This window comes from Oryctolagus cuniculus, chromosome 17, assembly GCF_051225735.1.
Source record: "Oryctolagus cuniculus isolate XC-2025 breed Fujian yellow rabbit chromosome 17, ASM5122573v1, whole genome shotgun sequence".
In the NCBI taxonomy this organism is placed as follows: Eukaryota; Metazoa; Chordata; class Mammalia; order Lagomorpha; family Leporidae; genus Oryctolagus; species Oryctolagus cuniculus.
The window spans coordinates 62,227,026-62,238,000 of NC_142883.1; positions in this window are offsets into that span (position 1 = coordinate 62,227,026).

The window sequence follows — 10,975 nt, forward strand, 5'->3', positions numbered from 1 at the left end:
TTATTGCAGCTCAATTCACAATAGCTAAGACCTGGAATCAACCCAAATGACCATCAACAGTAGACTGGATAAAGAAATTATGGGACATGTACTCTATAGAATACTATACAGCAGTAAGAAAACAATGAAATCCGGTCATTTGCAACAAAATGGAGACACCTGGAAAACATCATGCTGAGTGAAATAAGCCAGTCCCAAATGGACAAATGTCGTATGTTCTCCCTGATCAGTGACAACTAACTGAGCATCAAAAAGGAAACCTGATGAAGTGAAATGGACACTATGAGAAGCAGTGACTTGATCAGCCCTTATCATCACTGTTGATGTACAATTTAATATTATATCCCTTTTAGTATTTTTGTTTGTTATACTTAATACCATTGGTTGAGCTATGTAATTAACACACGATTATTCTTAGGTGTTTAAAGTTAACTGAAAAGTGATCTCTGTTAATTATAAGAGTGGGAATAAGAGAGGGAGGGGGATATACAATTTGGGACATGTTTAAGCTGACTTGCCCCAAGTGGTGGAGTTAGAAATGTGCCAGGGGATTCCAATACAATCCCATCAAGGTGGCATGTACCAATGCCACCTCACTCATCCAAGTGATCTATTTCAGTTCACAATTGATTGCACTGATAGGTCTAAGAGTCAAAGGGCCCACGTAACTAAGACTAGCATCTGCTAATACTAACTGATAGAATAAAAAAGGGAGAGAACGATCCAACATGGGAAGTGGGATACACAACAGACTCATAGAATGGCAGTTGTCCTAAACAGCACTCTGGCCTCAGAATCAGCCCTTAACGCATTTGGATCTGGCTGAAGAGCTCTTGAGAGTAGTTTAGGCATGGAAAGCCAAGACACTCTGGCAAAAAAAAAAAAAAAAAACTAAATGAAAGATCTCTGCAAGTGAGATCCCAGTGGAAAGAATAGGCCATCAAAGAAGGGCCTTCTCTGAAGGGAGGAGAAAACTTCCACTTTGACTATGGCCTTGTCGAAATAAGGGCAAAGTTGGTGAGCTCAGGGGGCTTCCATGGCCTTTGCAACTCATGACTAGAGCCTGGGGCGATTGCTGACACCTTAAACAAGAGTGTCAATTTGTTAAGTCAACAACAGAAGTCACTGTGCACTTATTCCCCATGTAGAATCTCTGTCCTTAATGTGTAGTTCAATGTGAATTAATGATATGACTAGTGCTCAAACAATATTGGCAATTTGTGTTCTGTGTGGGGGCAAACTGATGAAAGCTTTACTTAATATATACTAAATTGATCTTCTGTATATAAAGATAATCAAAAATGAATCTTGTTGTGAATTGAATGGGAGAGGAAGCGAGAGATGGGAGGGTTGTGGGTGGGTGGGAAGTTATGGGGGGGGGGAAGCCATTGTAATCCATAAACTGTACTTTGGAAATTTATATCTACTAAATAAAAGTTTTAAAAAAAATAAGCTTACCTTATAAAATGGAAACAAATGATCTAATATTCATGTTAAAGACTTGGAAAAGCAAGAACAAACCATACCCAAAATTAATAGGAGGTGAGAAATCAAGAGAATCAGAGAAGAGCAAATGAAACTCAAACAAAACTAACAACTCTTAAAATCAAAAAAAGGAAAAGATGGTTTTTGAAAAATAAGCAAAACAGGTAAATCTTTAGCCAACTAACAAAGAAAATGAGAAAAAACCTAAAATAAATAAAATTAGATATGAAAAATGATACCACAGAAACATAAAGAATTACAAGTAACTCCTGTGAATGACTTTGTGCTATCAACTTAGAAAACCTTGAAGAGATAGATGAATTCCTGGGTGCATGCTATCTGCCAATATTACTTCAAGAAGATATAGAAAACCATAACAATGCAATTGAAGCAGTACCTAAAGTCTCCTGTCAAAGAAAGGTCCAGGACCTGATGTCTTCACAACTGAATTCTACAGAACATTTATTTAGACAGGAACCAACTCCAATACTTTGCAAATTATTCCAAAATGCTAAAAGAATTAAAGAAAGAATGAGCTTCAAATGTCACAGAAGAGGAAACCAAATATCCATGTTTGCAGATGACATGATTGTACAGTGCTAGGTCATGCCTCTCATTCAAACTGTTACCATGAACTATATTGGAAACAGATCCTTTTAAGTCACTCTACTTACTTCACAAGGAGGGGATGATAATGTGTGGGTCTTGCAGTCAGTTTTGGAAATAAAACTTGGACTCTAAAATGACCACGCTTGGACACTGAAAAATGTGTGTGTAGACAGCAGTACAGCATCACCTACAGTGCGGCATGGCTCACTTTGAAAATTCCATGGTGTCCTGTCGCCAGGGTAACAAGGTGAGTGACATCATCCTGCCATTCCAACTGTCACTCTCTTGAGCTGAAAGGTTCAAACTTGAGTGCGGTGGGAACGTGCGTATCGTCCTATCCAGAGTGGTCCGCGATGGGAAATCTCAACTGCTGTCCAGCAGGTAGGTCACACTGACCTCCACAATGCTGCTTCTTCCATTGGCCACTTACCTTCTGCTTAATCACTCTCCTCATGGACTGTTATTTCCCCCATTCCAGGCTGTCTACAGATTTATAAATACATTTGGTCATCGTATTATTCAGTTTCTACTTTTGATGCTTCTGTTAAGTTTGTTGTTTCAAAATATTTCCTAAATTTAGAAAAATAATTTCCAATGCCAAGTTTGTTCACACCTTATCCAGAGAATGATGATAGGAAAGAAAGTCACACTACTGTCATCAAGCCAGGAAAATTTCAGACCAAACACAACACAGACATCACACAAAAAGGGACTTTCAAGCCAGCCTCTTCTGTCTGTAGAGGTCGCCATCTGAGACCAAGACTGTAAGAACAGTCTGAACCCAGATATATTTTTGTCACATTGGAAGAAACTGGGATTTCAGGGTGGGGTGGATAAACACATGAACCCTGCTGTTTGGGGGTTACAGGGAAACGGGGAGGAGGGACAGTGCCGTTGGTCAGTGGGGCAGACATCTGAAGACTGAGAGAAGGGGGCCTGCCTGATGGTCCTCAGGCAGCATCATGGGTTGGATGGGGCAAGCCTGGCCATGGATGAACCTCACTGATGGGAGAGAGAACTGTGTATGCTGTCCCTGCAGGGTCTAGAGAAAGGTGAAGAGTTCCTAGGGACTGGGTTTTGGTGAGAAAAGTCATGGGCATGAAGATGCACACAGACCTAGTACAGCCAGCCTTTTGTCATACAGGGATTTGAGACTGCTCAGCCACTTTCTCTGAAGGACAGATATTAAGTTTTCTGTGGCATTAAAACATACATCTGAGACAGGGTAAATTATAAAGGAAGAAGACCCCCAAGTTCAGGATTCTCAAGTCTAGGAGTCAAAGATCAGGTGCCCATATCAAGGGTCCCATGTTGTGTCCCATCATCGTGGAAAAGTAGAAGAGCAAGCAGAGTGACAGAAGAGAGACAGGGAGAGGGGTTGGGCTTGTGTTCTAATGACTCTCCCCATTATTAACCAATTCAGTACTGAGAGAACCACAGGAACTCCCTTCAACAATCTGTTCCCAAATTCCCCATCCCCCAACACCACAACAATGGAATGGCCCCATTTTGGGTGAATTTCTGTTCAGTGTTCATGCAGCGTTGGCCATGGCCGAGAAGTCGATGTTGGCTCACCCTCACATGGCAGTTGCTGTGGAATGTCCTGAGTTTTGAGCCAGCTTTAAAACCAAACACACCACTGGCCCTGTGGGGTCACCTGGCCATGGGGAAGGCTGAGCCAGTGACAGTGTGAATATGTGGGGCCAGGATGGGTGTAAGTTTGGGTTTCTCCAGACCCTCAGAGAGGGTGTCCTGGAGGAAAGAGTCCTATTTTAAGCCAGGAAAAGAAACCTGGAGGGAGCGATCTGAGTCATGATTTCTCTTGTCTCCAGAACTTTGCCCTGAGCAAGACTGTTCCCGAGGAAATCCTGCCATGGAAGATGTCAGAAAGCCACTGAGGGTGCTTAGTCCAGGGTTCTAGTAAAGACATTCATGGTCCTCTGTCCCCCAGGGAACCAATGGTGAGACTGTCCCAGATCCATGATTTGTCAGTTATAAGAATGTGGACAACTCACTGAGAGTCTCTAATTTTCAATTTGCTTAATAGTAAATTAACATGGAGCAGACACAGATCTGCCCATAGCTTGGGGCTGTGTGGGGAGCATGGGAATGAGAGATTCTCCATGAGCTGTAAAACTTTCTATGCATGGAAGAAGGGAGAGCAATTTCCGTCCTGTCCTCCTCTGTGGTCACGTATCCTCCCTGCATTCAGTCACAACCAGTGATCAGCTTATCCTTCCTGGCATTTGAAGACTGAAGAATTTCAGACAATTATGCAGCACCAGGGCCAGCGCCGTGGTGCACTAGGTTAATCCTCTGCCTGCAGAGCCAGCATCCCATATGGGCGCCAGGTTCTAGTCCCAGCTGCTCCTCTTCCAGTCCAGCTCTCTGCTGTGGCCTGGGAAGGCAGTGGAGGATGGTCCAAGTGCTTGGCCCCTGCACCCCCATGGGAGACCAGGAGGGGGCACCTGGCTCCTGGCTTCAGATCAGTGTAGCTCTGGCTGTTGCGGCCATTTGGGGAGTAAGCCAATGGAAGGAAGACCTCTGTCTCTCTCTCTCTCTCTCTCTCTCTCTCCGTCTGTAACTCTACCCATCAAATAAACAATTAAAAAATCTTTTAAAAAATTATGCAGCACCGGACTTGATAAAGATCCACTTCTTTTTAATCTCTTGAGCTCAAACACAACACAGGCCATATCAGTATCTCCACATCTCATAACAGGGAACCAGGACAGGTGATGGGGGTCAGGGGACTCTGTGCAACTTTCCCAGGTACATGCAGCTTCCCTTTAGGGTCTGAACCTTCAAGCACTAGTCCCTGTACTCTCATCTTAAGAAAGTCTTTGTCTACCCTATCAAACTGTTGGGTAGGAAATGTTCACCACACTGCAAGATCAGCCTAGCATACAACTCTGATTTAGAGGATGGCTCTGCACTATTGAATGGGAAAACTGGGATGAAAGTGAGGAACTGCACACTTCCCTGTGCTCTTCTGCTGGTGGGATGTCAACAGCTGTCTATTGTCATACTGTTCCAGGATCTTGTCTAAAGAGTTTTAGACGAAAAGGAAGTCGGAGGTCAAGAACATCGACTGTCCATTCTGCACTGAAGGTCAGAAAAATCTTTGTCTTGCCAAAGAACAGGATACCCCCAACAAAGGAATCAGTTGAAGGTACTGTGCAAATTCATTCATGAAGCTCATTCAACAATCAGGATTCTGCTTTATTCAGGGTCTCATAGTTAAGACAACTCTTAAAAATCTATGCTATCTGTGTCTTTCATTCCATGACTGCAAAATTAGAATTGGTCAACTCAATCAGCAGGGTGACCAGTGCAGAGGGAAGACATGATAACAGCTTAAACTTGGGGTCACTGTTAGTAGTAACATCTCAAGCTACTGTTCAGATGTTTGGCCAATTGTCCAACATGGGCTGAAATGGACATCTTACTGAGAGAGTGCCACCAGATCTCACACCAATATTAACAACTGGAGATAAAATATGAAAACTGAAAAGATAGCTCCTAAGGTTCTCATACTGGACTCCCACTTCCCTTTTTCTGATGACACTTCCATTAGTAGGGTACATTTGTTGTGGAGACTGAACCAATAAAGAAATGTTATCATTGACTCAACTCCCAAGTCTGTAGTAAGGTTGGTTCTGGTGGTACAGTCCTAGGAGTTATTCATCTTTACCCATGTTTCCAGAACCCTTGAATGACCCCAGAACATGACCCTAGAACTGGTCATTTTAAATATCTGTTTAGTCGGCCGGTGCCGCGGCTCACTAGGCTAATCCTCCGCCTAGCGGCGCCGGCACACCGGGTTCTAGTCCTGGTCGGGGCGCCGGATTCTGTCCCGGTTGCCCCTCTTCCAGGCCAGCCCTCTGCTGTGGCCTGGGAGTGCAGTGGAGGATGGCCCAAGTGCTTGGGCCCTGCACCCCATGGGAGACCAGGAAAAGCACCTGGCTCCCGGCTCCTGCCATCGGATCAGCGCAGTGCACCAACCGGCGGCGGCCATTGGAGGGTGAACCAACGGCAAAGGAAGACCTTTCTCTCTGTCTCTCTCACTGTCCACTCTGCCTGTCAAAAAAAATATATCTGTTTAGTCATTCTTTTTCACAATTTCCTAGAGTTGGAATTAGATTTGGTAACATACTTAAGAATTCTTCTGCTCCTTTTTGTGGCTTGACTGCTCAATGATTTTCATCACTGAGTTATACCCCCTTGGATAGATGGGCCAATGTTCTTGGTCCTGGTTTCCAATTTAAGCAATCAGGAAGAAAGCCACCAGAAACAGTCATGTGGCAGGGTGCTGTGGGGACAAAGTTTTTTAAATTAATTGGGTAAACACCTAGGACTATGGCCCCTTGCTTGTATGGGGATGACATTTTTCTTGGTAAAACTGACTGGAGTTCACCAATGAATCCACATGGCCCTGACACATTTTTTCGCCTTTTGTAGCTGTAAAGTTCTCTTCAAAGGCTCGGGCCCATGGGTTAGTTTGGGTAGTTTCTGATTCCGAAGGAATTTCAGGCTTCGTTGAACCTACTTGTGGGCATACAGTATTTAAAGTACTTTTTTCTTTTCCTTTTCCTGTCCATGCCATCAGTGGTGAGGATTCCCTTCTCATTTACAGTACCAGACATTGTTTCTTCTCTTTTTGCCTTGTGCTTAGACAGGCGGAGGTTTCACAATCTTATGGATTTTTTCAAAAAACTAATTCATGATTTTTTGTTTTACTCTGTCCATTTCCTATTTCCTGTTACATCCATTTCTGAGAAAATTGCTATTTTTTCATTTTTTATCTAATTTACATCAGATTGCTTTTCTAATTACAACCTACTTTTCTAGGTTGTAAGAATCCCTTGATTTTAGATCATCATCATTTTTGAAAGTATTTCACTCAAGGGCTCCATTTTCCTTCTGAGCACTGCTTCATTGCTACCCAAATTTGGGGTTTTTATTTGCTTTGTTCAAAATAGTTTAAAATGTCTATACAGTCTTCTTTGACCCATTTGTTTTGGACAGTATGTTATTTAGCTTCCATAGTTCTTGCAAAATTTGCCAAGTAATCTTCATTGATTGAACTCTATTGTATTACCATAGTTGCCTAGTGGCACAAGCTGTGTGACATACATTACTTTAAGTGAGTGGTTGTGTGACAGAGCTCATACTTTGATCTGCCTTGGAGACTTCTTCATATGAACCTGAGAAGAATGTGTTTCTCTCATGGCTGAAATTTCTCTACATGCCAATCAAAATAGTTGATGGTTAATAATTTTCTCAGGCTGCCATAATCAAGTGCCTAGTTGGTGGTCAGTTTGAAGTACATGATATTTTATTTTCCCACAGGTCTGGAGATTGGGTGTCAGAAATCTAGGTTTATGCATAGTCACCCTCCCACAGAAACCCATCAGGACTAATCTTTCCTGTCCCTTCCCGGCTTCTGCTGGTTTCCTGGAAATCCTGGGCCTCCTAGGTGGCTACCAAAGCACCTGAATCTGCTCCCATCATTTCATGGCATCCTTCCATCTTGGACCTGTTTCCTCATCTTGTAAAAATGCCAGTCTTATGGGAACAAGTCCTTGCTCCTCTAATATGAATTCATATTAACTGGTTAATCCTCCAATGACTCTATGCCCAAATAAGGTCACTAATCAAATCTCAAAAGGTCAATTTCACTCATATTCATTACTTTTTTGTACTCTGTATGTTACCACAAATTTGGGGAAACATGATATTTGTCTTTTGGGGCCTGGTTTATTTCACTAAGCATAATGGTCTGCAGTTGCATCTACATTTTTGTGAAAGACAGGACTGCATTCTTTTTATGGCTGAGTACCATTCCATCATGTATATATACACCATAATTTCTTCATCCAATCATCAGTTGATGGACATCTGGGTTGACTCCACTGTGAGCTGAGTGCTGTCGACAGAGGGATACACACAACTCTTTCATATAGTGATTTCAATTCCTTTGGGTAAATTTCCAGGAGTAGAATGGCTGGGACCTGTGGTAGATCCATTTTCAGATCTCTGAGAAATTGCCATACTGTCTTCCACAATGCTTGTACTAGTTTACCTTCCCACCAAGTATTAGGCTACTATTTTCCCCATGTCCTTGACAGCATTTTTTATTTTTTGATTTTTGGATGATAACCATTCTAACAGGGGGGAGGTAAAATCTCACTGTGATTTTTATTTGAATTTACTGACAGCTAGCAATGCTGAGCATCTTTTCATGTGTCTTTGGACCATCTGTAATTCATCTTTTGAAAAATGCTTGGTCGTATCCTTTCTCATTTCTTAACTGGGTTGCTTGTTTTGTTGCTGTTGAGCTTCTTGAGCTCTTTATATATCGTAAATAGTAATTCTTTATCAGAAGTATCATTTGCAAACATTTTCGCCCATGGTGTCAGTTTGTTGAATGTTTCTTTACTCTGCAGAAGCTTCCTAGCTTGATGTAATCTCATATGTCTATTTTTGCCTTTATTGCCTGTGCTTCCCGGGTCTTAATATGAAGTCTTTGCCTATGCCAATGTGATATCAATACATTTAGATTTATATCTACATGAAATTAATCTTTTATTCTTTTCCTTTGCTAAAACATACCTTTCATTAACTCCCTTTCCAGGTTTTATTTTTGTTTTAAAGATGCACACAGAGACAGAAAGAGAGATATAAAGGGAGTCTCCCATTCACTGCATCACTCCTAAAATGCCCCTCAACTAGGCTGGGCCTGGCTGAAACTGGGAGTTGGAAACTCAGTGCAGGCCTCCTACAGGGTTAGTAGGAATCCAACCACAAGAGCCATCACATCCTGCCTTGCAGAGTGCACACTAGCAAGCACCTGGGATCAGTAGCATTATTCCAGTGTGTAACAGGAGCATTTAAGGGTGTCTAAAGCATTATGAGAAATGGCCACCACTTTGTGGGAGACTTTGTGTCATTATGGATGAGAGATGAGCTTTGTGTGAATATTTCTGTAATTATAGCAGTCTGAGGCTTCTGTGCCTCCATTCCCACTGTTCTGTTACTTTTCCAATGGCCTCTATATTTGCCTTCATACTCCTAATTATACCTGTCTCACTGCTGTCTCCATTTTAATTCACTATTATTTCATGGAGGCCCTGTTGAACTGGTGGTGAGGAGTAGGGGAAGGAAAGTTTTGTATCAACCCTTGTTTCAACCCCTTTTTAAGCCAACCCGAGTCCCTGACCTTTCCTCTTTCACCTTTCCCTAGCCTCCTATTCTCCCTATTTATTTTACTAAAACTAGTGGGGACTAGAGTTGTCTGGATGCCCCCTATCCAGTCATATAAGGTTCTGGTGGTGTCCTTGGAGGATGTGACTTTGCTATGAAGAACACCTGGGAATACTTCACAGTGCTCACTTTCCCCTGAGTATTTCCAAATGGGTATTTCCCCCTCTCCTGGGCCCACAGGGGTTCTCCTCTGACCTTCACCACGAGAATCTGGTGGACCTGTGGAGCACAAACATATGGAAGTGGGGTGACCTGGAGACTGGACCCCACTGGGTTTGTTCTCCAGCAGGTGCACACTCAGCCTCTGAGCCCATCCACACTCCCATGCATGTGCGCTGTGAGCCACAGGCTCCAGGACCCCTACTTCAGCTACGCTGACTGCAGCTGTGCTCTCTGCACCTGTCAGCTGCAGGCAGGAATTCCAGGGTGGCAGCTTGCACACTTGCTTCACTTTTTTGATAGATCTAAGTTGGCCTTTTTTTGTAAAGATTTTATTTTACTTTTTTTGAGAGAGTTACAGAGAGTGAGAGGGAGAGACAGAGAGAAAGGTCTTCCTTCTGTTGGTTCACACACCCAAATGGCTGCAATGGCCAGAGCTGTGCCAATCAACAAACGGATGAGTAATGACAATGTGCTATATGAACACAATGGAAGAGTTTTAATATATAAAAATGAATTAAAGTTTTATACCACACCATGGAAGGACATGGTAAAACAACACACTGCAATAGACACAGAAACACAAACACTGTATGTTTCTAATACAATGGCATGTCTACAATAGGCAAATTCAAAGGGACTAGAAGTACAGATTAGTTGGGGATGGAAGGAGGAGAAGGTAAAGTTCTTCCTTTATAGATGCAGAGTTTAGATTGGGTATGATGAAAACTGTTGGGGCACACAGGGGTGGTGCTTACACAGCACTGCCAAGTAATTCATGCCACTGAAATTTTCACTTACAAGTGATTCAGATAATAAATGTCTACTTGCCCACAGCAATTTAAAAATACCTGACAAGAAAGACGGCAAATGAAATAGCTGCTTATGTAGATTCATGGAGGTAAATGATCTTGGAACACAACAAGAAAAAAGCAGGGAATTCTATGGTCTACATTTTGGGCATTTCCACGCCCATTTTGGGCAGGAGCAATGATGGGGCATCATCAAGGAATCAGTGCACTATGGCATTTGCCTATTTCTAAATTGACTGTTTTGTAATGATTTGGTTGCTGGTAGTAAGAAAGCCAAACTCCCTTCTCATTTCTTTCCTGCTCCTCTTGGGATTTTTCATCTGCCAGGGAGGATGACCCAGCAGTAGCACGTGTGCAGTTCCAAGCTCACATCAGGTGGCCTTCCTGCTACTTGTGGGTGCAGGGCTGGCTTGTCTTTTTCTTGCTCTGTTATTGAGTGCAGCAAGAACTTTTGACGTTGTTCACTGCTCACAACTACCGCCACCTAGCCTAGGCCCATGTCCACAGCAAGCAAGTCTCCCTGCTGAACTCATCCACAACACCTGACAGTTACCCCGTGGTTCTCCTAGCTGCTCCTGAGGACCTGGTGGAAGTGATTCCGAGAGACAGAGCAGAGGAGGAAGTCACATCTCTTGGCAAGGTAT